The sequence below is a fragment of the Pristiophorus japonicus genome, chromosome 1 (genome assembly GCF_044704955.1).
Source record: "Pristiophorus japonicus isolate sPriJap1 chromosome 1, sPriJap1.hap1, whole genome shotgun sequence".
Lineage (NCBI taxonomy): Eukaryota > Metazoa > Chordata > Chondrichthyes > Pristiophoridae > Pristiophorus > Pristiophorus japonicus.
The window spans coordinates 476,272,265-476,297,957 of NC_091977.1; the positions used below are offsets into that span (position 1 = coordinate 476,272,265).

At 49.4% G+C, this 25,693-nt stretch overlaps 21 non-coding genes across 21 annotated transcripts; all 21 read left to right on the top strand.

The window, feature by feature from the left end:
* Window positions 1–314: 314 nt before the first annotated feature.
* Window positions 315–387, top strand: trnac-aca (transfer RNA cysteine (anticodon ACA)). Its single transcript has one exon. It is a non-coding gene; the product is annotated as a tRNA-Cys (tRNA).
* Window positions 388–1,533: 1,146 nt separating this feature from the next.
* Window positions 1,534–1,606, top strand: trnar-acg (transfer RNA arginine (anticodon ACG)). Its single transcript has one exon. It is a non-coding gene; the product is annotated as a tRNA-Arg (tRNA).
* A 1,146-nt stretch (window positions 1,607–2,752) lies between these two features.
* On the top strand, window positions 2,753–2,825 carry trnac-aca (transfer RNA cysteine (anticodon ACA)). The gene has a single exon. It is a non-coding gene; the product is annotated as a tRNA-Cys (tRNA).
* A 1,146-nt stretch (window positions 2,826–3,971) lies between these two features.
* Window positions 3,972–4,044, top strand: trnar-acg (transfer RNA arginine (anticodon ACG)). The gene has a single exon. It is a non-coding gene; the product is annotated as a tRNA-Arg (tRNA).
* A 1,133-nt stretch (window positions 4,045–5,177) lies between these two features.
* On the top strand, window positions 5,178–5,250 carry trnar-ccg (transfer RNA arginine (anticodon CCG)). Its single transcript has one exon. It is a non-coding gene; the product is annotated as a tRNA-Arg (tRNA).
* A 1,150-nt stretch (window positions 5,251–6,400) lies between these two features.
* On the top strand, window positions 6,401–6,473 carry trnar-acg (transfer RNA arginine (anticodon ACG)). Its single transcript has one exon. It is a non-coding gene; the product is annotated as a tRNA-Arg (tRNA).
* A 1,133-nt stretch (window positions 6,474–7,606) lies between these two features.
* trnar-ccg (transfer RNA arginine (anticodon CCG)) lies at window positions 7,607–7,679 on the top strand. Its single transcript has one exon. It is a non-coding gene; the product is annotated as a tRNA-Arg (tRNA).
* Window positions 7,680–8,829: 1,150 nt separating this feature from the next.
* trnar-acg (transfer RNA arginine (anticodon ACG)) lies at window positions 8,830–8,902 on the top strand. Its single transcript has one exon. It is a non-coding gene; the product is annotated as a tRNA-Arg (tRNA).
* Window positions 8,903–10,065: 1,163 nt separating this feature from the next.
* On the top strand, window positions 10,066–10,138 carry trnar-acg (transfer RNA arginine (anticodon ACG)). The gene has a single exon. It is a non-coding gene; the product is annotated as a tRNA-Arg (tRNA).
* A 1,146-nt stretch (window positions 10,139–11,284) lies between these two features.
* On the top strand, window positions 11,285–11,357 carry trnar-acg (transfer RNA arginine (anticodon ACG)). The gene has a single exon. It is a non-coding gene; the product is annotated as a tRNA-Arg (tRNA).
* A 1,133-nt stretch (window positions 11,358–12,490) lies between these two features.
* On the top strand, window positions 12,491–12,563 carry trnar-acg (transfer RNA arginine (anticodon ACG)). The gene has a single exon. It is a non-coding gene; the product is annotated as a tRNA-Arg (tRNA).
* A 1,133-nt stretch (window positions 12,564–13,696) lies between these two features.
* On the top strand, window positions 13,697–13,769 carry trnar-acg (transfer RNA arginine (anticodon ACG)). Its single transcript has one exon. It is a non-coding gene; the product is annotated as a tRNA-Arg (tRNA).
* Window positions 13,770–14,915: 1,146 nt separating this feature from the next.
* On the top strand, window positions 14,916–14,988 carry trnar-acg (transfer RNA arginine (anticodon ACG)). Its single transcript has one exon. It is a non-coding gene; the product is annotated as a tRNA-Arg (tRNA).
* A 1,133-nt stretch (window positions 14,989–16,121) lies between these two features.
* On the top strand, window positions 16,122–16,194 carry trnar-ccg (transfer RNA arginine (anticodon CCG)). Its single transcript has one exon. It is a non-coding gene; the product is annotated as a tRNA-Arg (tRNA).
* A 1,154-nt stretch (window positions 16,195–17,348) lies between these two features.
* Window positions 17,349–17,421, top strand: trnar-acg (transfer RNA arginine (anticodon ACG)). The gene has a single exon. It is a non-coding gene; the product is annotated as a tRNA-Arg (tRNA).
* A 1,146-nt stretch (window positions 17,422–18,567) lies between these two features.
* Window positions 18,568–18,640, top strand: trnar-acg (transfer RNA arginine (anticodon ACG)). The gene has a single exon. It is a non-coding gene; the product is annotated as a tRNA-Arg (tRNA).
* Window positions 18,641–19,773: 1,133 nt separating this feature from the next.
* trnar-acg (transfer RNA arginine (anticodon ACG)) lies at window positions 19,774–19,846 on the top strand. The gene has a single exon. It is a non-coding gene; the product is annotated as a tRNA-Arg (tRNA).
* A 1,133-nt stretch (window positions 19,847–20,979) lies between these two features.
* trnar-acg (transfer RNA arginine (anticodon ACG)) lies at window positions 20,980–21,052 on the top strand. The gene has a single exon. It is a non-coding gene; the product is annotated as a tRNA-Arg (tRNA).
* Window positions 21,053–22,215: 1,163 nt separating this feature from the next.
* Window positions 22,216–22,288, top strand: trnar-acg (transfer RNA arginine (anticodon ACG)). Its single transcript has one exon. It is a non-coding gene; the product is annotated as a tRNA-Arg (tRNA).
* A 1,133-nt stretch (window positions 22,289–23,421) lies between these two features.
* On the top strand, window positions 23,422–23,494 carry trnar-ccg (transfer RNA arginine (anticodon CCG)). Its single transcript has one exon. It is a non-coding gene; the product is annotated as a tRNA-Arg (tRNA).
* A 1,154-nt stretch (window positions 23,495–24,648) lies between these two features.
* On the top strand, window positions 24,649–24,721 carry trnar-acg (transfer RNA arginine (anticodon ACG)). Its single transcript has one exon. It is a non-coding gene; the product is annotated as a tRNA-Arg (tRNA).
* Window positions 24,722–25,693: the final 972 nt, after the last annotated feature.

Consider the following 25,693-nt stretch of genomic DNA (forward strand, 5'->3'; position numbering starts at 1 on the left):
CACTGTCCTGTGCCTCAGCTGCAACATGTTCAGCTGTAAACTGCTCGTCATATTAAGAGCTCTGCCTTCAACGAATTGCCACTTACCACACACATACATACTTCAAAAGAATGCTCACTGCTTCAAGCCGGAGTGCAACCAACTACCTAAGCACGACTTTGCTTTGCTTTGTTTTCTACTGCACTGCTCCGCTCTCCCACCTGTGAATCGAAGGGATGCGACAGAGGTGCCTCTCTTTGGTGATTGTCTGCCTCATGCCTTGTAATCTGCCCGTCCTGTGCACCTGCTGATGTCGCAGCTATTTTTCACAGACTGGGCCAGTGGCGCAATGGATAACGCGTCTGACTACAGATCAGAAGATTGTAGGTTCGACTTCTACCTGGCTCGAGTATTTTTTCAATCTTTGCCACGTAAGCGAACATATTTGGTCAAACTGTCCAGCTCTTAAACTGGGAAGTACCTTCTTAGTGCAGTAGGCAGCACGTCAGTCTCATAATCTGAAGGTCCTGAATTCAATCCTTAGAAAAGGCATTGATACTTGTAAAGATGTTTTTCTTTCTTTCCATTTCAGCTGCATGCATGCAAAAATCGAGAAGTTTTGCTGCGACAGCACACCAAAGGATTTGATGTCCCTCAGCCTGCGGTGACCTTCAGAAGCAGATGGGCTCACCCACACCTGACACAACTCTTGTGTCTGAACTATTAACTGAGCCAAAAGAACAGTGGAGAATGCAGGCATTGATCCCACTGCCTCACACATGCAAAGTAAGCGCTCTCCCATTTGAGCAAATTCCCCATTCACATCTGGTATTAGCTCCCAGTTTGCATCTGACTCGCCCCTTATCACTTGCCTCCTCGCTTCCACGACCAGCAGAAATCTCCTGCTTCAGGTTGGCCTGCTCCCTGAACACTTTTCATGCTTTGCTCCAATCGACGTTACTGAGCAATAGCAAGCGAGCAAGGGCAGGACTGGAAGCCACGGATATGGTGAAAGACGCCAAGAAGAGCTCGAGCCTGCGGAAGGGAAGCGAGTTGAGCGTAACGTCGCAGCCGCCACGAGCGTGAGGGAGCAAGCAAGAGGCCTGTCTGACTGATGGACAGATGATTCTATTGCCTGAGGCTTTGTCTGAAAGAAAGTGCTGCCTCTTTTCATGCATTGCTGCTCAAAGGCACTCCCTGCTGACACACAGATGCAAGTGTTCAAGCAAAACGGCGAAGGCACTGTCCTGTGCCTCAGCTGCAACATGTTCAGCTGCAAACTGCTCGTCATATTAAGAGCTCTGCCTTCAGCGAATTGCCACTTACCACACACATACATACTTCAAAAGAATGCTCACTGCTTCAAGCCGGAGTGCAACCAACTACCTAAGCACGACTTTGCTTTGCTTTGTTTTCTACTGCACTGCTCCGCTCTCCCACCTGTGAATCGAAGGGATGCGACAGAGGTGCCTCTCTTTGGTGATTGTCTGCCTCATGCCTTGTAATCTGCCCGTCCTGTGCACCTGCTGATGTCGCAGCTATTTTTCACAGACTGGGCCAGTGGCGCAATGGATAACGCGTCTGACTACGGATCAGAAGATTGTAGGTTCGACTCCTACCTGGCTCGAGTATTTTTGCAATCTTTGCCACGTAAGCGAACATATTTGGTCAAACTGTCCAGCTCTTAAACTGGGAAGTACCTTCTTAGTGCAGTAGGCAGCACGTCAGTCTCATAATCTGAAGGTCCTGAATTCAATCTTTAGAAAAGGCATTGATACTTGTAAAGATGTTTTTCCTTCTTTCCATTTCAGCTGCATGCATGCAAAAATCGAGAAGTTTTGCTGCGACAGCACACCAAAGGATTTGATGTCCCTCAGCCTGCGGTGACCTTCAGAAGCAGATGGGCTCACCCACACCTGACACAACTCTTGTGTCTGAACTATTAACTGAGCCAAAAGAACAGTGGAGAATGCAGGCATTGATCCCACTGCCTCACACATGCAAAGTAAGCGCTCTCCCATTTGAGCAAATTCCCCATTCACATCTGGTATTAGCTCCCAGTTTGCATCTGACTCGCCCCTTATCACTTGCCTCCTCGCTTCCACGACCAGCAGAAATCTCCTGCTTCAGGTTGGCCTGCTCCCTGAACACTTTTCATGCTTTGCTCCAATCGACGTTACTGAGCAATAGCAAGCGAGCAAGGGCAGGACTGGAAGCCACGGATATGGTGAAAGACGCCAAGAAGAGCTCGAGCCTGCGGAAGGGAAGCGAGTTGAGCGTAACGTCGCAGCCGCCACGAGCGTGAGGGAGCAAGCGAGAGGCCTGTCTGACTGATGGACAGATGATTCTATTGCCTGAGGCTTTGCCTGAAAGAAAGTGCTGCCTCTTTTCATGCATTGCTGCTCAAAGGCACTCCCTGCTGACACACAGATGCAAGTGTTCAAGCAAAACGGCGAAGGCACTGTCCTGTGCCTCAGCTGCAACATGTTCAGCTGTAAACTGCTCGTCATATTAAGAGCTCTGCCTTCAACGAATTGCCACTTACCACACACATACATACTTCAAAAGAATGCTCACTGCTTCAAGCCGGAGTGCAACCAACTACCTAAGCACGACTTTGCTTTGCTTTGTTTTCTACTGCACTGCTCCGCTCTCCCACCTGTGAATCGAAGGGATGCGACAGAGGTGCCTCTCTTTGGTGATTGTCTGCCTCATGCCTTGTAATCTGCCCGTCCTGTGCACCTGCTGATGTCGCAGCTATTTTTCACAGACTGGGCCAGTGGCGCAATGGATAACGCGTCTGACTACAGATCAGAAGATTGTAGGTTCGACTTCTACCTGGCTCGAGTATTTTTGCAATCTTTGCCACGTAAGCGAACATATTTGGTCAAACTGTCCAGCTCTTAAACTGGGAAGTACCTTCTTAGTGCAGTAGGCAGCACGTCAGTCTCATAATCTGAAGGTCCTGAATTCAATCCTTAGAAAAGGCATTGATACTTGTAAAGATGTTTTTCTTTCTTTCCATTTCAGCTGCATGCATGCAAAAATCGAGAAGTTTTGCTGCGACAGCACACCAAAGGATTTGATGTCCCTCAGCCTGCGGTGACCTTCAGAAGCAGATGGGCTCACCCACACCTGACACAACTCTTGTGTCTGAACTATTAACTGAGCCAAAAGAACAGTGGAGAATGCAGGCATTGATCCCACTGCCTCACACATGCAAAGTAAGCGCTCTCCCATTTGAGCAAATTCCCCATTCACATCTGGTATTAGCTCTCAGTTTGCATCTGACTCGCCCCTTATCACTTGCCTCCTCGCTTCCACGACCAGCAGAAATCTCCTGCTTCAGGTTGGCCTGCTCCCTGAACACTTTTCATGCTTTGCTCCAATCGACGTTACTGAGCAATAGCAAGCGAGCAAGGGCAGGACTGGAAGCCACGGATATGGTGAAAGACGCCAAGAAGAGCTCGAGCCTGCGGAAGGGAAGCGAGTTGAGCGTAACGTCGCAGCCGCCACGAGCGTGAGGGAGCAAGCGAGAGGCCTGTCTGACTGATGGACAGATGATTCTATTGCCTGAGGCTTTGTCTGAAAGAAAGTGCTGCCTCTTTTCATGCATTGCTGCTCAAAGGCACTCCCTGCTGACACACAGATGCAAGTGTTCAAGCAAAACGGCGAAGGCACTGTCCTGTGCCTCAGCTGCAACATGTTCAGCTGCAAACTGCTCGTCATATTAAGAGCTCTGCCTTCAGCGAATTGCCACTTACCACACACATACATACTTCAAAAGAATGCTCACTGCTTCAAGCCGGAGTGCAACCAACTACCTAAGCACGACTTTGCTTTGCTTTGTTTTCTACTGCACTGCTCCGCTCTCCCACCTGTGAATCGAAGGGATGCGACAGAGGTGCCTCTCTTTGGTGATTGTCTGCCTCATGCCTTGTAATCTGCCCGTCCTGTGCACCTGCTGATGTCGCAGCTATTTTTCACAGACTGGGCCAGTGGCGCAATGGATAACGCGTCTGACTACGGATCAGAAGATTGTAGGTTCGACTCCTACCTGGCTCGAGTATTTTTGCAATCTTTGCCACGTAAGCGAACATATTTGGTCAAACTGTCCAGCTCTTAAACTGGGAAGTACCTTCTTAGTGCAGTAGGCAGCACGTCAGTCTCATAATCTGAAGGTCCTGAATTCAATCTTTAGAAAAGGCATTGATACTTGTAAAGATGTTTTTCCTTCTTTCCATTTCAGCTGCATGCATGCAAAAATCGAGAAGTTTTGCTGCGACAGCACACCAAAGGATTTGATGTCCCTCAGCCTGCGGTGACCTTCAGAAGCAGATGGGCTCACCCACACCTGACACAACTCTTGTGTCTGAACTATTAACTGAGCCAAAAGAACAGTGGAGAATGCAGGCATTGATCCCACTGCCTCACACATGCAAAGTAAGCGCTCTCCCATTTGAGCAAATTCCCCATTCACATCTGGTATTAGCTCCCAGTTTGCATCTGACTCGCCCCTTATCACTTGCCTCCTCGCTTCCACGACCAGCAGAAATCTCCTGCTTCAGGTTGGCCTGCTCCCTGAACACTTTTCATGCTTTGCTCCAATCGACGTTACTGAGCAATAGCAAGCGAGCAAGGGCAGGACTGGAAGCCACGGATATGGTGAAAGACGCCAAGAAGAGCTCGAGCCTGCGGAAGGGAAGCGAGTTGAGCCGCCACGAGCGTGAGGGAGCAAGCGAGAGGCCTGTCTGACTGATGGACAGATGATTCTATTGCCTGAGGCTTTGCCTGAAAGAAAGTGCTGCCTCTTTTCATGCATTGCTGCTCAAAGGCACTCCCTGCTGACACACAGATGCAAGTGTTCAAGCAAAACGGCGAAGGCACTGTCCTGTGCCTCAGCTGCAACATGTTCAGCTGTAAACTGCTCGTCATATTAAGAGCTCTGCCTTCAGCGAATTGCCACTTACCACACACATACATACTTCAAAAGAATGCTCACTGCTTCAAGCCGGAGTGCAACCAACTACCTAAGCACGACTTTGCTTTGCTTTGTTTTCTACTGCACTGCTCCGCTCTCCCACCTGTGAATCGAAGGGATGCGACAGAGGTGCCTCTCTTTGGTGATTGTCTGCCTCATGCCTTGTAATCTGCCCGTCCTGTGCACCTGCTGATGTCGCAGCTAGTTTTCACAGACTGGGCCAGTGGCGCAATGGATAACGCGTCTGACTCCGGATCAGAAGATTGTAGATTCGACTCCTACCTGGCTCGAGTATTTTTGCAATCTTTGCATTATGGCTTTGGATGCCACGTAAGCGAACATATTTGGTCAAACTGTCCAGCTCTTAAACTGGTAAGTACCTTCTTAGTGCAGTAGGCAGCACGTCAATCTCATAATCTGAAGGTCCTGAATTCAATCCTTAGAAAAGGCATTGATACTTGTAAAGATGTTTTTCCTTCTTTCCATTTCAGCTGCATGCATGCAAAAATCGAGAAGTTTTGCTGCGACAGCACACCAAAGGATTTGATGTCCCTCAGCCTGCGGTGACCTTCAGAAGCAGAGGGGCTCACCCACACCTGACACAACTCTTGTGTCTGAACTATTAACTGAGCCAAAAGAACAGTGGAGAATGCAGGCATTGATCCCACTGCCTCACACATGCAAAGTAAGCGCTCTCCCATTTGAGCAAATTCCCCATTCACATCTGGTATTAGCTCCCAGTTTGCATCTGACTCGCCCCTTATCACTTGCCTCCTCGCTTCCACGACCAGCAGAAATCTCCTGCTTCAGGTTGGCCTGCTCCCTGAACACTTTTCATGCTTTGCTCCAATCGACGTTACTGAGCAATAGCAAGCGAGCAAGGGCAGGACTGGAAGCCACGGATATGGTGAAAGACGCCGAGAAGAGCTCGAGCCTGCGGAAGGTAAGCGAGTTGAGCCGCCACGAGCGTGAGGGAGCAAGCGAGAGGCCTGTCTGCCTGATGGACAGATGATTCTATTGCCTGAGGCTTTGTCTGAAAGAAAGTGCTGCCTCTTTTCATGCATTGCTGCTCAAAGGCACTCCCTGCTGACACACAGATGCAAGTGTTCAAGCAAAACGGCGAAGGCACTGTCCTGTGCCTCAGCTGCAACATGTTCAGCTGCAAACTGCTCGTCATATTAAGAGCTCTGCCTTCAGCGAATTGCCACTTACCACACACATACATACTTCAAAAGAATGCTCACTGCTTCAAGCCGGAGTGCAACCAACTACCTAAGCACGACTTTGCTTTGCTTTGTTTTCTACTGCACTGCTCCGCTCTCCCACCTGTGAATCGAAGGGATGCGACAGAGGTGCCTCTCTTTGGTGATTGTCTGCCTCATGCCTTGTAATCTGCCCGTCCTGTGCACCTGCTGATGTCGCAGCTATTTTTCACAGACTGGGCCAGTGGCGCAATGGATAACGCGTCTGACTACGGATCAGAAGATTGTAGGTTCGACTCCTACCTGGCTCGAGTATTTTTGCAATCTTTGCCACGTAAGCGAACATATTTGGTCAAACTGTCCAGCTCTTAAACTGGGAAGTACCTTCTTAGTGCAGTAGGCAGCACGTCAGTCTCATAATCTGAAGGTCCTGAATTCAATCTTTAGAAAAGGCATTGATACTTGTAAAGATGTTTTTCCTTCTTTCCATTTCAGCTGCATGCATGCAAAAATCGAGAAGTTTTGCTGCGACAGCACACCAAAGGATTTGATGTCCCTCAGCCTGCGGTGACCTTCAGAAGCAGATGGGCTCACCCACACCTGACACAACTCTTGTGTCTGAACTATTAACTGAGCCAAAAGAACAGTGGAGAATGCAGGCATTGATCCCACTGCCTCACACATGCAAAGTAAGCGCTCTCCCATTTGAGCAAATTCCCCATTCACATCTGGTATTAGCTCCCAGTTTGCATCTGACTCGCCCCTTATCACTTGCCTGCTCGCTTCCACGACCAGCAGAAATCTCCTGCTTCAGGTTGGCCTGCTCCCTGAACACTTTTCATGCTTTGCTCCAATCGACGTTACTGAGCAATAGCAAGCGAGCAAGGGCAGGACTGGAAGCCACGGATATGGTGAAAGACGCCAAGAAGAGCTCGAGCCTGCGGAAGGGAAGCGAGTTGAGCCGCCACGAGCGTGAGGGAGCAAGCGAGAGGCCTGTCTGACTGATGGACAGATGATTCTATTGCCTGAGGCTTTGCCTGAAAGAAAGTGCTGCCTCTTTTCATGCATTGCTGCTCAAAGGCACTCCCTGCTGACACACAGATGCAAGTGTTCAAGCAAAACGGCGAAGGCACTGTCCTGTGCCTCAGCTGCAACATGTTCAGCTGTAAACTGCTCGTCATATTAAGAGCTCTGCCTTCAGCGAATTGCCACTTACCACACACATACATACTTCAAAAGAATGCTCACTGCTTCAAGCCGGAGTGCAACCAACTACCTAAGCACGACTTTGCTTTGCTTTGTTTTCTACTGCACTGCTCCGCTCTCCCACCTGTGAATCGAAGGGATGCGACAGAGGTGCCTCTCTTTGGTGATTGTCTGCCTCATGCCTTGTAATCTGCCCGTCCTGTGCACCTGCTGATGTCGCAGCTAGTTTTCACAGACTGGGCCAGTGGCGCAATGGATAACGCGTCTGACTCCGGATCAGAAGATTGTAGATTCGACTCCTACCTGGCTCGAGTATTTTTGCAATCTTTGCATTATGGCTTTGGATGCCACGTAAGCGAACATATTTGGTCAAACTGTCCAGCTCTTAAACTGGTAAGTACCTTCTTAGTGCAGTAGGCAGCACGTCAATCTCATAATCTGAAGGTCCTGAATTCAATCCTTAGAAAAGGCATTGATACTTGTAAAGATGTTTTTCCTTCTTTCCATTTCAGCTGCATGCATGCAAAAATCGAGAAGTTTTGCTGCGACAGCACACCAAAGGATTTGATGTCCCTCAGCCTGCGGTGACCTTCAGAAGCAGAGGGGCTCACCCACACCTGACACAACTCTTGTGTCTGAACTATTAACTGAGCCAAAAGAACAGTGGAGAATGCAGGCATTGATCCCACTGCCTCACACATGCAAAGTAAGCGCTCTCCCATTTGAGCAAATTCCCCATTCACATCTGGTATTAGCTCCCAGTTTGCATCTGACTCGCCCCTTATCACTTGCCTCCTCGCTTCCACGACCAGCAGAAATCTCCTGCTTCAGGTTGGCCTGCTCCCTGAACACTTTTCATGCTTTGCTCCAATCGACGTTACTGAGCAATAGCAAGCGAGCAAGGGCAGGACTGGAAGCCACGGATATGGTGAAAGACGCCGAGAAGAGCTCGAGCCTGCGGAAGGTAAGCGAGTTGAGCCGCCACGAGCGTGAGGGAGCAAGCGAGAGGCCTGTCTGCCTGATGGACAGATGATTCTATTGCCTGAGGCTTTGTCTGAAAGAAAGTGCTGCCTCTTTTCATGCATTGCTGCTCAAAGGCACTCCCTGCTGACACACAGATGCAAGTGTTCAAGCAAAACGGCGAAGGCACTGTCCTGTGCCTCAGCTGCAACATGTTCAGCTGTAAACTGCTCGTCATATTAAGAGCTCTGCCTTCAGCGAATTGCCACTTACCACACACATACATACTTCAAAAGAATGCTCACTGCTTCAAGCCGGAGTGCAACCAACTACCTAAGCACGACTTTGCTTTGCTTTGTTTTCTACTGCACTGCTCCGCTCTCCCACCTGTGAATCGAAGGGATGCGACAGAGGTGCCTCTCTTTGGTGATTGTCTGCCTCATGCCTTGTAATCTGCCCGTCCTGTGCACCTGCTGATGTCACAGCTATTTTTCACAGACTGGGCCAGTGGCGCAATGGATAACGCGTCTGACTACGGATCAGAAGATTGTAGGTTCGACTCCTACCTGGCTCGAGTATTTTTGCAATCTTTGCATTATGGCTTTGGATGCCACGTAAGCGAACATATTTGGTCAAACTGTCCAGCTCTTAAACTGGGAAGTACCTTCTTAGTGCAGTAGGCAGCATGTCAGTCTCATAATCTGAAGGTCCTGAATTCAATCCTTAGAAAAGGCATTGATACTTGTAAAGATGTTTTTCTTTCTTTCCATTTCAGCTGCATGCATGCAAAAATCGAGAAGTTTTGCTGCGACAGCACACCAAAGGATTTGATGTCCCTCAGCCTGCGGTGACCTTCAGAAGCAGATGGGCTCACCCACACCTGACACAACTCTTGTGTCTGAACTATTAACTGAGCCAAAAGAACAGTGGAGAATGCAGGCATTGATCCCACTGCCTCACACATGCAAAGTAAGCGCTCTCCCATTTGAGCAAATTCCCCATTCACATCTGGTATTAGCTCCCAGTTTGCATCTGACTCGCCCCTTATCACTTGCCTGCTCGCTTCCACGACCAGCAGAAATCTCCTGCTTCAGGTTGACCTGCTCCCTGAACACTTTTCATGCTTTGCTCCAATCGACGTTACTGAGCAATAGCAAGCGAGCAAGGGCAGGACTGGAAGCCACGGATATGGTGAAAGACGCCAAGAAGAGCTCGAGCCTGCGGAAGGGAAGCGAGTTGAGCGTAACGTCGCAGCCGCCACGAGCGTGAGGGAGCAAGCGAGAGGCCTGTCTGACTGATGGACAGATGATTCTATTGCCTGAGGCTTTGCCTGAAAGAAAGTGCTGCCTCTTTTCATGCATTGCTGCTCAAAGGCACTCCCTGCTGACACACAGATGCAAGTGTTCAAGCAAAACGGCGAAGGCACTGTCCTGTGCCTCAGCTGCAACATGTTCAGCTGTAAACTGCTCGTCATATTAAGAGCTCTGCCTTCAACGAATTGCCACTTACCACACACATACATACTTCAAAAGAATGCTCACTGCTTCAAGCCGGAGTGCAACCAACTACCTAAGCACGACTTTGCTTTGCTTTGTTTTCTACTGCACTGCTCCGCTCTCCCACCTGTGAATCGAAGGGATGCGACAGAGGTGCCTCTCTTTGGTGATTGTCTGCCTCATGCCTTGTAATCTGCCCGTCCTGTGCACCTGCTGATGTCGCAGCTATTTTTCACAGACTGGGCCAGTGGCGCAATGGATAACGCGTCTGACTACGGATCAGAAGATTGTAGGTTCGACTCCTACCTGGCTCGAGTATTTTTGCAATCTTTGCCACGTAAGCGAACATATTTGGTCAAACTGTCCAGCTCTTAAACTGGTAAGTACCTTCTTAGTGCAGTAGGCAGCACGTCAGTCTCATAATCTGAAGGTCCTGAATTCAATCCTTAGAAAAGGCATTGATACTTGTAAAGATGTTTTTCCTTCTTTCCATTTCAGCTGCATGCATGCAAAAATCGAGAAGTTTTGCTGCGACAGCACACCAAAGGATTTGATGTCCCTCAGCCTGCGGTGACCTTCAGAAGCAGATGGGCTCACCCACACCTGACACAACTCTTGTGTCTGAACTATTAACTGAGCCAAAAGAACAGTGGAGAATGCAGGCATTGATCCCACTGCCTCACACATGCAAAGTAAGCGCTCTCCCATTTGAGCAAATTCCCCATTCACATCTGGTATTAGCTCCCAGTTTGCATCTGACTCGCCCCTTATCACTTGCCTCCTCGCTTCCACGACCAGCAGAAATCTCCTGCTTCAGGTTGGCCTGCTCCCTGAACACTTTTCATGCTTTGCTCCAATCGACGTTACTGAGCAATAGCAAGCGAGCAAGGGCAGGACTGGAAGCCACGGATATGGTGAAAGACGCCGAGAAGAGCTCGAGCCTGCGGAAGGTAAGCGAGTTGAGCGTAATGTCGCAGCCGCCACGAGCGTGAGGGAGCAAGCGAGAGGCCTGTCTGCCTGATGGACAGATGATTCTATTGCCTGAGGCTTTGTCTGAAAGAAAGTGCTGCCTCTTTTCATGCATTGCTGCTCAAAGGCACTCCCTGCTGACACACAGATGCAAGTGTTCAAGCAAAACGGCGAAGGCACTGTCCTGTGCCTCAGCTGCAACATGTTCAGCTGCAAACTGCTCGTCATATTAAGAGCTCTGCCTTCAGCGAATTGCCACTTACCACACACATACATACTTCAAAAGAATGCTCACTGCTTCAAGCCGGAGTGCAACCAACTACCTAAGCACGACTTTGCTTTGCTTTGTTTTCTACTGCACTGCTCCGCTCTCCCACCTGTGAATCGAAGGGATGCGACAGAGGTGCCTCTCTTTGGTGATTGTCTGCCTCATGCCTTGTAATCTGCCCGTCCTGTGCACCTGCTGATGTCGCAGCTATTTTTCACAGACTGGGCCAGTGGCGCAATGGATAACGCGTCTGACTACGGATCAGAAGATTGTAGGTTCGACTCCTACCTGGCTCGAGTATTTTTGCAATCTTTGCCACGTAAGCGAACATATTTGGTCAAACTGTCCAGCTCTTAAACTGGGAAGTACCTTCTTAGTGCAGTAGGCAGCACGTCAGTCTCATAATCTGAAGGTCCTGAATTCAATCTTTAGAAAAGGCATTGATACTTGTAAAGATGTTTTTCCTTCTTTCCATTTCAGCTGCATGCATGCAAAAATCGAGAAGTTTTGCTGCGACAGCACACCAAAGGATTTGATGTCCCTCAGCCTGCGGTGACCTTCAGAAGCAGATGGGCTCACCCACACCTGACACAACTCTTGTGTCTGAACTATTAACTGAGCCAAAAGAACAGTGGAGAATGCAGGCATTGATCCCACTGCCTCACACATGCAAAGTAAGCGCTCTCCCATTTGAGCAAATTCCTCATTCACATCTGGTATTAGCTCCCAGTTTGCATCTGACTCGCCCCTTATCACTTGCCTCCTCGCTTCCACGACCAGCAGAAATCTCCTGCTTCAGGGTGGCCTGCTCCCTGAACACTTTTCATGCTTTGCTCCAATCGACGTTACTGAGCAATAGCAAGCGAGCAAGGGCAGGACTGGAAGCCACGGATATGGTGAAAGACGCCAAGAAGAGCTCGAGCCTGCGGAAGGGAAGCGAGTTGAGCCGCCACGAGCGTGAGGGAGCAAGCGAGAGGCCTGTCTGACTGATGGACAGATGATTCTATTGCCTGAGGCTTTGCCTGAAAGAAAGTGCTGCCTCTTTTCATGCATTGCTGCTCAAAGGCACTCCCTGCTGACACACAGATGCAAGTGTTCAAGCAAAACGGCGAAGGCACTGTCCTGTGCCTCAGCTGCAACATGTTCAGCTGTAAACTGCTCGTCATATTAAGAGCTCTGCCTTCAGCGAATTGCCACTTACCACACACATACATACTTCAAAAGAATGCTCACTGCTTCAAGCCAGAGTGCAACCAACTACCTAAGCACGACTTTGCTTTGCTTTGTTTTCTACTGCACTGCTCCGCTCTCCCACCTGTGAATCGAAGGGATGCGACAGAGGTGCCTCTCTTTGGTGATTGTCTGCCTCATGCCTTGTAATCTGCCCGTCCTGTGCACCTGCTGATGTCGCAGCTATTTTTCACAGACTGGGCCAGTGGCGCAATGGATAATGCGTCTGACTACGGATCAGAAGATTGTAGGTTCGACTCCTACCTGGCTCGAGTATTTTTGCAATCTTTGCCACGTAAGCGAACATATTTGGTCAAACTGTCCAGCTCTTAAACTGGGAAGTACCTTCTTAGTGCAGTAGGCAGCACGTCAGTCTCATAATCTGAAGGTCCTGAATTCAATCCTTAGAAAAGGCATTGAGACTTGTAAAGATGTTTTTCTTTCTTTCCATTTCAGCTGCATGCATGCAAAAATCGAGAAGTTTTGCTGCGACAGCACACCAAAGGATTTGATGTCCCTCAGCCTGCGGTGACCTTCAGAAGCAGATGGGCTCACCCACACCTGACACAACTCTTGTGTCTGAACTATTAACTGAGCCAAAAGAACAGTGGAGAATGCAGGCATTGATCCCACTGCCTCACACATGCAAAGTAAGCGCTCTCCCATTTGAGCAAATTCCCCATTCACATCTGGTATTAGCTCCCAGTTTGCATCTGACTCGCCCCTTATCACTTGCCTGCTCGCTTCCACGACCAGCAGAAATCTCCTGCTTCAGGTTGGCCTGCTCCCTGAACACTTTTCATGCTTTGCTCCAATCGACGTTACTGAGCAATAGCAAGCGAGCAAGGGCAGGACTGGAAGCCACGGATATGGTGAAAGACGCCAAGAAGAGCTCGAGCCTGCGGAAGGGAAGCGAGTTGAGCCGCCACGAGCGTGAGGGAGCAAGCGAGAGGCCTGTCTGACTGATGGACAGATGATTCTATTGCCTGAGGCTTTGCCTGAAAGAAAGTGCTGCCTCTTTTCATGCATTGCTGCTCAAAGGCACTCCCTGCTGACACACAGATGCAAGTGTTCAAGCAAAACGGCGAAGGCACTGTCCTGTGCCTCAGCTGCAACATGTTCAGCTGTAAACTGCTCGTCATATTAAGAGCTCTGCCTTCAACGAATTGCCACTTACCACACACATACATACTTCAAAAGAATGCTCACTGCTTCAAGCCGGAGTGCAACCAACTACCTAAGCACGACTTTGCTTTGCTTTGTTTTCTACTGCACTGCTCCGCTCTCCCACCTGTGAATCGAAGGGATGCGACAGAGGTGCCTCTCTTTGGTGATTGTCTGCCTCATGCCTTGTAATCTGCCCGTCCTGTGCACCTGCTGATGTCGCAGCTATTTTTCACAGACTGGGCCAGTGGCGCAATGGATAACGCGTCTGACTACGGATCAGAAGATTGTAGGTTCGACTCCTACCTGGCTCGAGTATTTTTGCAATCTTTGCCACGTAAGCGAACATATTTGGTCAAACTGTCCAGCTCTTAAACTGGTAAGTACCTTCTTAGTGCAGTAGGCAGCACGTCAGTCTCATAATCTGAAGGTCCTGAATTCAATCCTTAGAAAAGGCATTGATACTTGTAAAGATGTTTTTCCTTCTTTCCATTTCAGCTGCATGCATGCAAAAATCGAGAAGTTTTGCTGCGACAGCACACCAAAGGATTTGATGTCCCTCAGCCTGCGGTGACCTTCAGAAGCAGATGGGCTCACCCACACCTGACACAACTCTTGTGTCTGAACTATTAACTGAGCCAAAAGAACAGTGGAGAATGCAGGCATTGATCCCACTGCCTCACACATGCAAAGTAAGCGCTCTCCCATTTGAGCAAATTCCCCATTCACATCTGGTATTAGCTCCCAGTTTGCATCTGACTCGCCCCTTATCACTTGCCTCCTCGCTTCCACGACCAGCAGAAATCTCCTGCTTCAGGTTGGCCTGCTCCCTGAACACTTTTCATGCTTTGCTCCAATCGACGTTACTGAGCAATAGCAAGCGAGCAAGGGCAGGACTGGAAGCCACGGATATGGTGAAAGACGCCGAGAAGAGCTCGAGCCTGCGGAAGGTAAGCGAGTTGAGCGTAATGTCGCAGCCGCCACGAGCGTGAGGGAGCAAGCGAGAGGCCTGTCTGCCTGATGGACAGATGATTCTATTGCCTGAGGCTTTGTCTGAAAGAAAGTGCTGCCTCTTTTCATGCATTGCTGCTCAAAGGCACTCCCTGCTGACACACAGATGCAAGTGTTCAAGCAAAACGGCGAAGGCACTGTCCTGTGCCTCAGCTGCAACATGTTCAGCTGTAAACTGCTCGTCATATTAAGAGCTCTGCCTTCAGCGAATTGCCACTTACCACACACATACATACTTCAAAAGAATGCTCACTGCTTCAAGCCGGAGTGCAACCAACTACCTAAGCACGACTTTGCTTTGCTTTGTTTTCTACTGCACTGCTCCGCTCTCCCACCTGTGAATCGAAGGGATGCGACAGAGGTGCCTCTCTTTGGTGATTGTCTGCCTCATGCCTTGTAATCTGCCCGTCCTGTGCACCTGCTGATGTCGCAGCTATTTTTCACAGACTGGGCCAGTGGCGCAATGGATAACGCGTCTGACTACGGATCAGAAGATTGTAGGTTCGACTCCTACCTGGCTCGAGTATTTTTGCAATCTTTGCCACGTAAGCGAACATATTTGGTCAAACTGTCCAGCTCTTAAACTGGGAAGTACCTTCTTAGTGCAGTAGGCAGCACGTCAGTCTCATAATCTGAAGGTCCTGAATTCAATCTTTAGAAAAGGCATTGATACTTGTAAAGATGTTTTTCCTTCTTTCCATTTCAGCTGCATGCATGCAAAAATCGAGAAGTTTTGCTGCGACAGCACACCAAAGGATTTGATGTCCCTCAGCCTGCGGTGACCTTCAGAAGCAGATGGGCTCACCCACACCTGACACAACTCTTGTGTCTGAACTATTAACTGAGCCAAAAGAACAGTGGAGAATGCAGGCATTGATCCCACTGCCTCACACATGCAAAGTAAGCACTCTCCCATTTGAGCAAATTCCTCATTCACATCTGGTATTAGCTCCCAGTTTGCATCTGACTCGCCCCTTATCACTTGCCTCCTCGCTTCCACGACCAGCAGAAATCTCCTGCTTCAGGGTGGCCTGCTCCCTGAACACTTTTCATGCTTTGCTCCAATCGACGTTACTGAGCAATAGCAAGCGAGCAAGGGCAGGACTGGAAGCCACGGATATGGTGAAAGACGCCAAGAAGAGCTCGAGCCTGCGGAAGGGAAGCGAGTTGAGCCGCCACGAGCGTGAGGGAGCAAGCGAGAGGCCTGTCTGACTGATGGACAGATGATTCTATTGCCTGAGGCTTTGCCTGAAAGAAAGTGCTGCCTCTTTTCATGCATTGCTGCTCAAAGGCACTCCCTGCTGACACACAGATGCAAGTGTTCAAGCAAAACGGCGAAGGCACTGTCCTGTGCCTCAGCTGCAACATGTTCAGCTGTAAACTGCTCGTCATATTAAGAGCTCTGCCTTCAGCGAATTGCCACTTACCACACACATACATACTTCAAAAGAATGCTCACTGCTTCAAGCCAGAGTGCAACCAACTACCTAAGCACGACTTTGCTTTGCTTTGTTTTCTACTGCACTGCTCCGCTCTCCCACCTGTGAATCGAAGGGATGCGACAGAGGTGCCTCTCTTTGGTGATTGTCTGCCTCATGCCTTGTAATCTGCCCGTCCTGTGCACCTGCTGATGTCGCAGCTAGTTTTCACAGACTGGGCCAGTGGCGCAATGGATAACGCGTCTGACTCCGGATCAGAAGATTGTAGATTCGACTCCTACCTGGCTCGAGTATTTTTGCATTATGGCTTTGGATGCCACGTAAGCGAACATATTTGGTCAAACTGTCCAGCTCTTAAACTGGTAAGTACCTTCTTAGTGCAGTAGGCAGCACGTCAGTCTCATAATCTGAAGGTCCTGAATTCAATCCTTAGAAAAGGCATTGATACTTGTAAAGATGTTTTTCCTTCTTTCCATTTCAGCTGCATGCATGCAAAAATCGAGAAGTTTTGCTGCGACAGCACACCAAAGGATTTGATGTCCCTCAGCCTGCGGTGACCTTCAGAAGCAGATGGGCTCACCCACACCTGACACAACTCTTGTGTCTGAACTATTAACTGAGCCAAAAGAACAGTGGAGAATGCAGGCATTGATCCCACTGCCTCACACATGCAAAGTAAGCGCTCTCCCATTTGAGCAAATTCCCCATTCACATCTGGTATTAGCTCCCAGTTTGCATCTGACTCGCCCCTTATCACTTGCCTGCTCGCTTCCACGACCAGCAGAAATCTCCTGCTTCAGGTTGGCCTGCTCCCTGAACACTTTTCATGCTTTGCTCCAATCGACGTTACTGAGCAATAGCAAGCGAGCAAGGGCAGGACTGGAAGCCACGGATATGGTGAAAGACGCCAAGAAGAGCTCGAGCCTGCGGAAGGGAAGCGAGTTGAGCGTAACGTCGCAGCCGCCACGAGCGTGAGGGAGCAAGCGAGAGGCCTGTCTGACTGATGGACAGATGATTCTATTGCCTGAGGCTTTGCCTGAAAGAAAGTGCTGCCTCTTTTCATGCATTGCTGCTCAAAGGCACTCCCTGCTGACACACAGATGCAAGTGTTCAAGCAAAACGGCGAAGGCACTGTCCTGTGCCTCAGCTGCAACATGTTCAGCTGTAAACTGCTCGTCATATTAAGAGCTCTGCCTTCAACGAATTGCCACTTACCACACACATACATACTTCAAAAGAATGCTCACTGCTTCAAGCCGGAGTGCAACCAACTACCTAAGCACGACTTTGCTTTGCTTTGTTTTCTACTGCACTGCTCCGCTCTCCCACCTGTGAATCGAAGGGATGCGACAGAGGTGCCTCTCTTTGGTGATTGTCTGCCTCATGCCTTGTAATCTGCCCGTCCTGTGCACCTGCTGATGTCGCAGCTATTTTTCACAGACTGGGCCAGTGGCGCAATGGATAACGCGTCTGACTACGGATCAGAAGATTGTAGGTTCGACTCCTACCTGGCTCGAGTATTTTTGCAATCTTTGCCACGTAAGCGAACATATTTGGTCAAACTGTCCAGCTCTTAAACTGGTAAGTACCTTCTTAGTGCAGTAGGCAGCACGTCAGTCTCATAATCTGAAGGTCCTGAATTCAATCCTTAGAAAAGGCATTGATACTTGTAAAGATGTTTTTCCTTCTTTCCATTTCAGCTGCATGCATGCAAAAATCGAGAAGTTTTGCTGCGACAGCACACCAAAGGATTTGATGTCCCTCAGCCTGCGGTGACCTTCAGAAGCAGATGGGCTCACCCACACCTGACACAACTCTTGTGTCTGAACTATTAACTGAGCCAAAAGAACAGTGGAGAATGCAGGCATTGATCCCACTGCCTCACACATGCAAAGTAAGCGCTCTCCCATTTGAGCAAATTCCCCATTCACATCTGGTATTAGCTCCCAGTTTGCATCTGACTCGCCCCTTATCACTTGCCTCCTCGCTTCCACGACCAGCAGAAATCTCCTGCTTCAGGTTGGCCTGCTCCCTGAACACTTTTCATGCTTTGCTCCAATCGACGTTACTGAGCAATAGCAAGCGAGCAAGGGCAGGACTGGAAGCCACGGATATGGTGAAAGACGCCGAGAAGAGCTCGAGCCTGCGGAAGGTAAGCGAGTTGAGCGTAATGTCGCAGCCGCCACGAGCGTGAGGGAGCAAGCGAGAGGCCTGTCTGCCTGATGGACAGATGATTCTATTGCCTGAGGCTTTGTCTGAAAGAAAGTGCTGCCTCTTTTCATGCATTGCTGCTCAAAGGCACTCCCTGCTGACACACAGATGCAAGTGTTCAAGCAAAACGGCGAAGGCACTGTCCTGTGCCTCAGCTGCAACATGTTCAGCTGCAAACTGCTCGTCATATTAAGAGCTCTGCCTTCAGCGAATTGCCACTTACCACACACATACATACTTCAAAAGAATGCTCACTGCTTCAAGCCGGAGTGCAACCAACTACCTAAGCACGACTTTGCTTTGCTTTGTTTTCTACTGCACTGCTCCGCTCTCCCACCTGTGAATCGAAGGGATGCGACAGAGGTGCCTCTCTTTGGTGATTGTCTGCCTCATGCCTTGTAATCTGCCCGTCCTGTGCACCTGCTGATGTCGCAGCTATTTTTCACAGACTGGGCCAGTGGCGCAATGGATAACGCGTCTGACTACGGATCAGAAGATTGTAGGTTCGACTCCTACCTGGCTCGAGTATTTTTGCAATCTTTGCCACGTAAGCGAACATATTTGGTCAAACTGTCCAGCTCTTAAACTGGGAAGTACCTTCTTAGTGCAGTAGGCAGCACGTCAGTCTCATAATCTGAAGGTCCTGAATTCAATCTTTAGAAAAGGCATTGATACTTGTAAAGATGTTTTTCCTTCTTTCCATTTCAGCTGCATGCATGCAAAAATCGAGAAGTTTTGCTGCGACAGCACACCAAAGGATTTGATGTCCCTCAGCCTGCGGTGACCTTCAGAAGCAGATGGGCTCACCCACACCTGACACAACTCTTGTGTCTGAACTATTAACTGAGCCAAAAGAACAGTGGAGAATGCAGGCATTGATCCCACTGCCTCACACATGCAAAGTAAGCACTCTCCCATTTGAGCAAATTCCTCATTCACATCTGGTATTAGCTCCCAGTTTGCATCTGACTCGCCCCTTATCACTTGCCTCCTCGCTTCCACGACCAGCAGAAATCTCCTGCTTCAGGGTGGCCTGCTCCCTGAACACTTTTCATGCTTTGCTCCAATCGACGTTACTGAGCAATAGCAAGCGAGCAAGGGCAGGACTGGAAGCCACGGATATGGTGAAAGACGCCAAGAAGAGCTCGAGCCTGCGGAAGGGAAGCGAGTTGAGCCGCCACGAGCGTGAGGGAGCAAGCGAGAGGCCTGTCTGACTGATGGACAGATGATTCTATTGCCTGAGGCTTTGCCTGAAAGAAAGTGCTGCCTCTTTTCATGCATTGCTGCTCAAAGGCACTCCCTGCTGACACACAGATGCAAGTGTTCAAGCAAAACGGCGAAGGCACTGTCCTGTGCCTCAGCTGCAACATGTTCAGCTGTAAACTGCTCGTCATATTAAGAGCTCTGCCTTCAGCGAATTGCCACTTACCACACACATACATACTTCAAAAGAATGCTCACTGCTTCAAGCCAGAGTGCAACCAACTACCTAAGCACGACTTTGCTTTGCTTTGTTTTCTACTGCACTGCTCCGCTCTCCCACCTGTGAATCGAAGGGATGCGACAGAGGTGCCTCTCTTTGGTGATTGTCTGCCTCATGCCTTGTAATCTGCCCGTCCTGTGCACCTGCTGATGTCGCAGCTATTTTTCACAGACTGGGCCAGTGGCGCAATGGATAATGCGTCTGACTACGGATCAGAAGATTGTAGGTTCGACTCCTACCTGGCTCGAGTATTTTTGCAATCTTTGCCACGTAAGCGAACATATTTGGTCAAACTGTCCAGCTCTTAAACTGGGAAGTACCTTCTTAGTGCAGTAGGCAGCACGTCAGTCTCATAATCTGAAGGTCCTGAATTCAATCCTTAGAAAAGGCATTGAGACTTGTAAAGATGTTTTTCTTTCTTTCCATTTCAGCTGCATGCATGCAAAAATCGAGAAGTTTTGCTGCGACAGCACACCAAAGGATTTGATGTCCCTCAGCCTGCGGTGACCTTCAGAAGCAGATGGGCTCACCCACACCTGACACAACTCTTGTGTCTGAACTATTAACTGAGCCAAAAGAACAGTGGAGAATGCAGGCATTGATCCCACTGCCTCACACATGCAAAGTAAGCGCTCTCCCATTTGAGCAAATTCCCCATTCACATCTGGTATTAGCTCCCAGTTTGCATCTGACTCGCCCCTTATCACTTGCCTGCTCGCTTCCACGACCAGCAGAAATCTCCTGCTTCAGGTTGGCCTGCTCCCTGAACACTTTTCATGCTTTGCTCCAATCGACGTTACTGAGCAATAGCAAGCGAGCAAGGGCAGGACTGGAAGCCACGGATATGGTGAAAGACGCCAAGAAGAGCTCGAGCCTGCGGAAGGGAAGCGAGTTGAGCCGCCACGAGCGTGAGGGAGCAAGCGAGAGGCCTGTCTGACTGATGGACAGATGATTCTATTGCCTGAGGCTTTGACTGAAAGAAAGTGCTGCCTCTTTTCATGCATTGCTGCTCAAAGGCACTCCCTGCTGACACACAGATGCAAGTGTTCAAGCAAAACGGCGAAGGCACTGTCCTGTGCCTCAGCTGCAACATGTTCAGCTGCAAACTGCTCGTCATATTAAGAGCTCTGCCTTCAGCGAATTGCCACTTACCACACACATACATACTTCAAAAGAATGCTCACTGCTTCAAGCCGGAGTGCAACCAACTACCTAAGCACGACTTTGCTTTGCTTTGTTTTCTACTGCACTGCTCCGCTCTCCCACCTGTGAATCGAAGGGATGCGACAGAGGTGCCTCTCTTTGGTGATTGTCTGCCTCATGCCTTGTAATCTGCCCGTCCTGTGCACCTGCTGATGTCGCAGCTATTTTTCACAGACTGGGCCAGTGGCGCAATGGATAAAGCGTCTGACTACGGATCAGAAGATTGTAGGTTCGACTCCTACCTGGCTCGAGTATTTTTGCAATCTTTGCATTATGGCTTTGGATGCCACGTAAGCGAACATATTTGGTCAAACTGTCCAGCTCTTAAACTGGGAAGTACCTTCTTAGTGCAGTAGGCAGCACGTCAGTCTCATAATCTGAAGGTCCTGAATTCAATCCTTAGAAAAGGCATTGATACTTGTAAAGATGTTTTTCTTTCTTTCCATTTCAGCTGCATGCATGCAAAAATCGAGAAGTTTTGCTGCGACAGCACACCAAAGGATTTGATGTCCCTCAGCCTGCGGTGACCTTCAGAAGCAGATGGGCTCACCCACACCTGACACAACTCTTGTGTCTGAACTATTAACTGAGCCAAAAGAACAGTGGAGAATGCAGGCATTGATCCCACTGCCTCACACATGCAAAGTAAGCGCTCTCCCATTTGAGCAAATTCCCCATTCACATCTGGTATTAGCTCCCAGTTTGCATCTGACTCGCCCCTTATCACTTGCCTGCTCGCTTCCACGACCAGCAGAAATCTCCTGCTTCAGGTTGGCCTGCTCCCTGAACACTTTTCATGCTTTGCTCCAATCGACGTTACTGAGCAATAGCAAGCGAGCAAGGGCAGGACTGGAAGCCACGGATATGGTGAAAGACGCCAAGAAGAGCTCGAGCCTGCGGAAGGGAAGCGAGTTGAGCGTAACGTCGCAGCCGCCACGAGCGTGAGGGAGCAAGCGAGAGGCCTGTCTGACTGATGGACAGATGATTCTATTGCCTGAGGCTTTGTCTGAAAGAAAGTGCTGCCTCTTTTCATGCATTGCTGCTCAAAGGCACTCCCTGCTGACACACAGATGCAAGTGTTCAAGCAAAACGGCGAAGGCACTGTCCTGTGCCTCAGCTGCAACATGTTCAGCTGCAAACTGCTCGTCATATTAAGAGCTCTGCCTTCAGCGAATTGCCACTTACCACACACATACATACTTCAAAAGAATGCTCACTGCTTCAAGCCGGAGTGCAACCAACTACCTAAGCACGACTTTGCTTTGCTTTGTTTTCTACTGCACTGCTCCGCTCTCCCACCTGTGAATCGAAGGGATGCGACAGAGGTGCCTCTCTTTGGTGATTGTCTGCCTCATGCCTTGTAATCTGCCCGTCCTGTGCACCTGCTGATGTCGCAGCTATTTTTCACAGACTGGGCCAGTGGCGCAATGGATAACGCGTCTGACTACGGATCAGAAGATTGTAGGTTCGACTCCTACCTGGCTCGAGTATTTTTGCAATCTTTGCCACGTAAGCGAACATATTTGGTCAAACTGTCCAACTCTTAAACTGGGAAGTACCTTCTTAGTGCGGTAGGCAGCACGTCAGTCTCATAATCTGAAGGTCCTGAATTCAATCTTTAGAAAAGGCATTGATACTTGTAAAGATGTTTTTCCTTCTTTCCATTTCAGCTGCATGCATGCAAAAATCGAGAAGTTTTGCTGCGACAGCACACCAAAGGATTTGATGTCCCTCAGCCTGCGGTGACCTTCAGAAGCAGATGGGCTCACCCACACCTGACACAACTCTTGTGTCTGAACTATTAACTGAGCCAAAAGAACAGTGGAGAATGCAGGCATTGATCCCACTGCCTCACACATGCAAAGTAAGCGCTCTCCCATTTGAGCAAATTCCCCATTCACATCTGGTATTAGCTCCCAGTTTGCATCTGACTCGCCCCTTATCACTTGCCTCCTCGCTTCCACGACCAGCAGAAATCTCCTGCTTCAGGTTGGCCTGCTCCCTGAACACTTTTCATGCTTTGCTCCAATCGACGTTACTGAGCAATAGCAAGCGAGCAAGGGCAGGACTGGAAGCCACGGATATGGTGAAAGACGCCAAGAAGAGCTCGAGCCTGCGGAAGGGAAGCGAGTTGAGCCGCCACGAGCGTGAGGGAGCAAGCGAGAGGCCTGTCTGACTGATGGACAGATGATTCTATTGCCTGAGGCTTTGCCTGAAAGAAAGTGCTGCCTCTTTTCATGCATTGCTGCTCAAAGGCACTCCCTGCTGACACACAGATGCAAGTGTTCAAGCAAAACGGCGAAGGCACTGTCCTGTGCCTCAGCTGCAACATGTTCAGCTGTAAACTGCTCGTCATATTAAGAGCTCTGCCTTCAGCGAATTGCCACTTACCACACACATACATACTTCAAAAGAATGCTCACTGCTTCAAGCCGGAGTGCAACCAACTACCTAAGCACGACTTTGCTTTGCTTTGTTTTCTACTGCACTGCTCCGCTCTCCCACCTGTGAATCGAAGGGATGCGACAGAGGTGCCTCTCTTTGGTGATTGTCTGCCTCATGCCTTGTAATCTGCCCGTCCTGTGCACCTGCTGATGTCGCAGCTAGTTTTCACAGACTGGGCCAGTGGCGCAATGGATAACGCGTCTGACTCCGGATCAGAAGATTGTAGATTCGACTCCTACCTGGCTCGAGTATTTTTGCATTATGGCTTTGGATGCCACGTAAGCGAACATATTTGGTCAAACTGTCCAGCTCTTAAACTGGTAAGTACCTTCTTAGTGCAGTAGGCAGCACGTCAGTCTCATAATCTGAAGGTCCTGAATTCAATCCTTAGAAAAGGCATTGATACTTGTAAAGATGTTTTTCCTTCTTTCCATTTCAGCTGCATGCATGCAAAAATCGAGAAGTTTTGCTGCGACAGCACACCAAAGGATTTGATGTCCCTCAGCCTGCGGTGACCTTCAGAAGCAGAGGGGCTCACCCACACCTGACACAACTCTTGTGTCTGAACTATTAACTGAGCCAAAAGAACAGTGGAGAATGCAGGCATTGATCCCACTGCCTCACACATGCAAAGTAAGCGCTCTCCCATTTGAGCAAATTCCCCATTCACATCTGGTATTAGCTCCCAGTTTGCATCTGACTCGCCCCTTATCACTTGCCTCCTCGCTTCCACGACCAGCAGAAATCTCCTGCTTCAGGTTGGCCTGCTCCCTGAACACTTTTCATGCTTTGCTCCAATCGACGTTACTGAGCAATAGCAAGCGAGCAAGGGCAGGACTGGAAGCCACGGATATGGTGAAAGACGCCAAGAAGAGCTCGAGCCTGCGGAAGGGAAGCGAGTTGAGCGTAACGTCGCAGCCGCCACGAGCGTGAGGGAGCAAGCGAGAGGCCTGTCTGACTGATGGACAGATGATTCTATTGCCTGAGGCTTTGCCTGAAAGAAAGTGCTGCCTCTTTTCATGCATTGCTGCTCAAAGGCACTCCCTGCTGACACACAGATGCAAGTGTTCAAGCAAAACGGCGAAGGCACTGTCCTGTGCCTCAGCTGCAACATGTTCAGCTGTAAACTGCTCGTCATATTAAGAGCTCTGCCTTCAACGAATTGCCACTTACCACACACATACATACTTCAAAAGAATGCTCACTGCTTCAAGCCGGAGTGCAACCAACTACCTAAGCACGACTTTGCTTTGCTTTGTTTTCTACTGCACTGCTCCGCTCTCCCACCTGTGAATCGAAGGGATGCGACAGAGGTGCCTCTCTTTGGTGATTGTCTGCCTCATGCCTTGTAATCTGCCCGTCCTGTGCACCTGCTGATGTCGCAGCTAGTTTTCACAGACTGGGCCAGTGGCGCAATGGATAACGCGTCTGACTACGGATCAGAAGATTGTAGGTTCGACTCCTACCTGGCTCGATTATTTTTGCAATCTTTGCCACGTAAGCGAACATATTTGGTCAAACTGTCCAGCTCTTAAACTGGGAAGTACCTTCTTAGTGCAGTAGGCAGCACGTCAGTCTCATAATCTGAAGGTCCTGAATTCAATCCTTAGAAAAGGCATTGATACTTGTGAAGATGTTTTTCTTTCTTTCCATTTCAGCTGCATGCATGCAAAAATCGAGAAGTTTTGCTGCGACAGCACACCAAAGGATTTGATGTCCCTCAGCCTGCGGTGACCTTCAGAAGCAGATGGGCTCACCCACACCTGACACAACTCTTGTGTCTGAACTATTAACTGAGCCAAAAGAACAGTGGAGAATGCAGGCATTGATCCCACTGCCTCACACATGCAAAGTAAGCGCTCTCCCATTTGAGCAAATTCCCCATTCACATCTGGTATTAGCTCCCAGTTTGCATCTGACTCGCCCCTTATCACTTGCCTGCTCGCTTCCACGACCAGCAGAAATCTCCTGCTTCAGGTTGGCCTGCTCCCTGAACACTTTTCATGCTTTGCTCCAATCGACGTTACTGAGCAATAGCAAGCGAGCAAGGGCAGGACTGGAAGCCACGGATATGGTGAAAGACGCCAAGAAGAGCTCGAGCCTGCGGAAGGGAAGCGAGTTGAGCGTAACGTCGCAGCCGCCACGAGCGTGAGGGAGCAAGCGAGAGGCCTGTCTGACTGATGGACAGATGATTCTATTGCCTGAGGCTTTGCCTGAAAGAAAGTGCTGCCTCTTTTCATGCATTGCTGCTCAAAGGCACTCCCTGCTGACACACAGATGCAAGTGTTCAAGCAAAACGGCGAAGGCACTGTCCTGTGCCTCAGCTGCAACATGTTCAGCTGTAAACTGCTCGTCATATTAAGAGCTCTGCCTTCAACGAATTGCCACTTACCACACACATACATACTTCAAAAGAATGCTCACTGCTTCAAGCCGGAGTGCAACC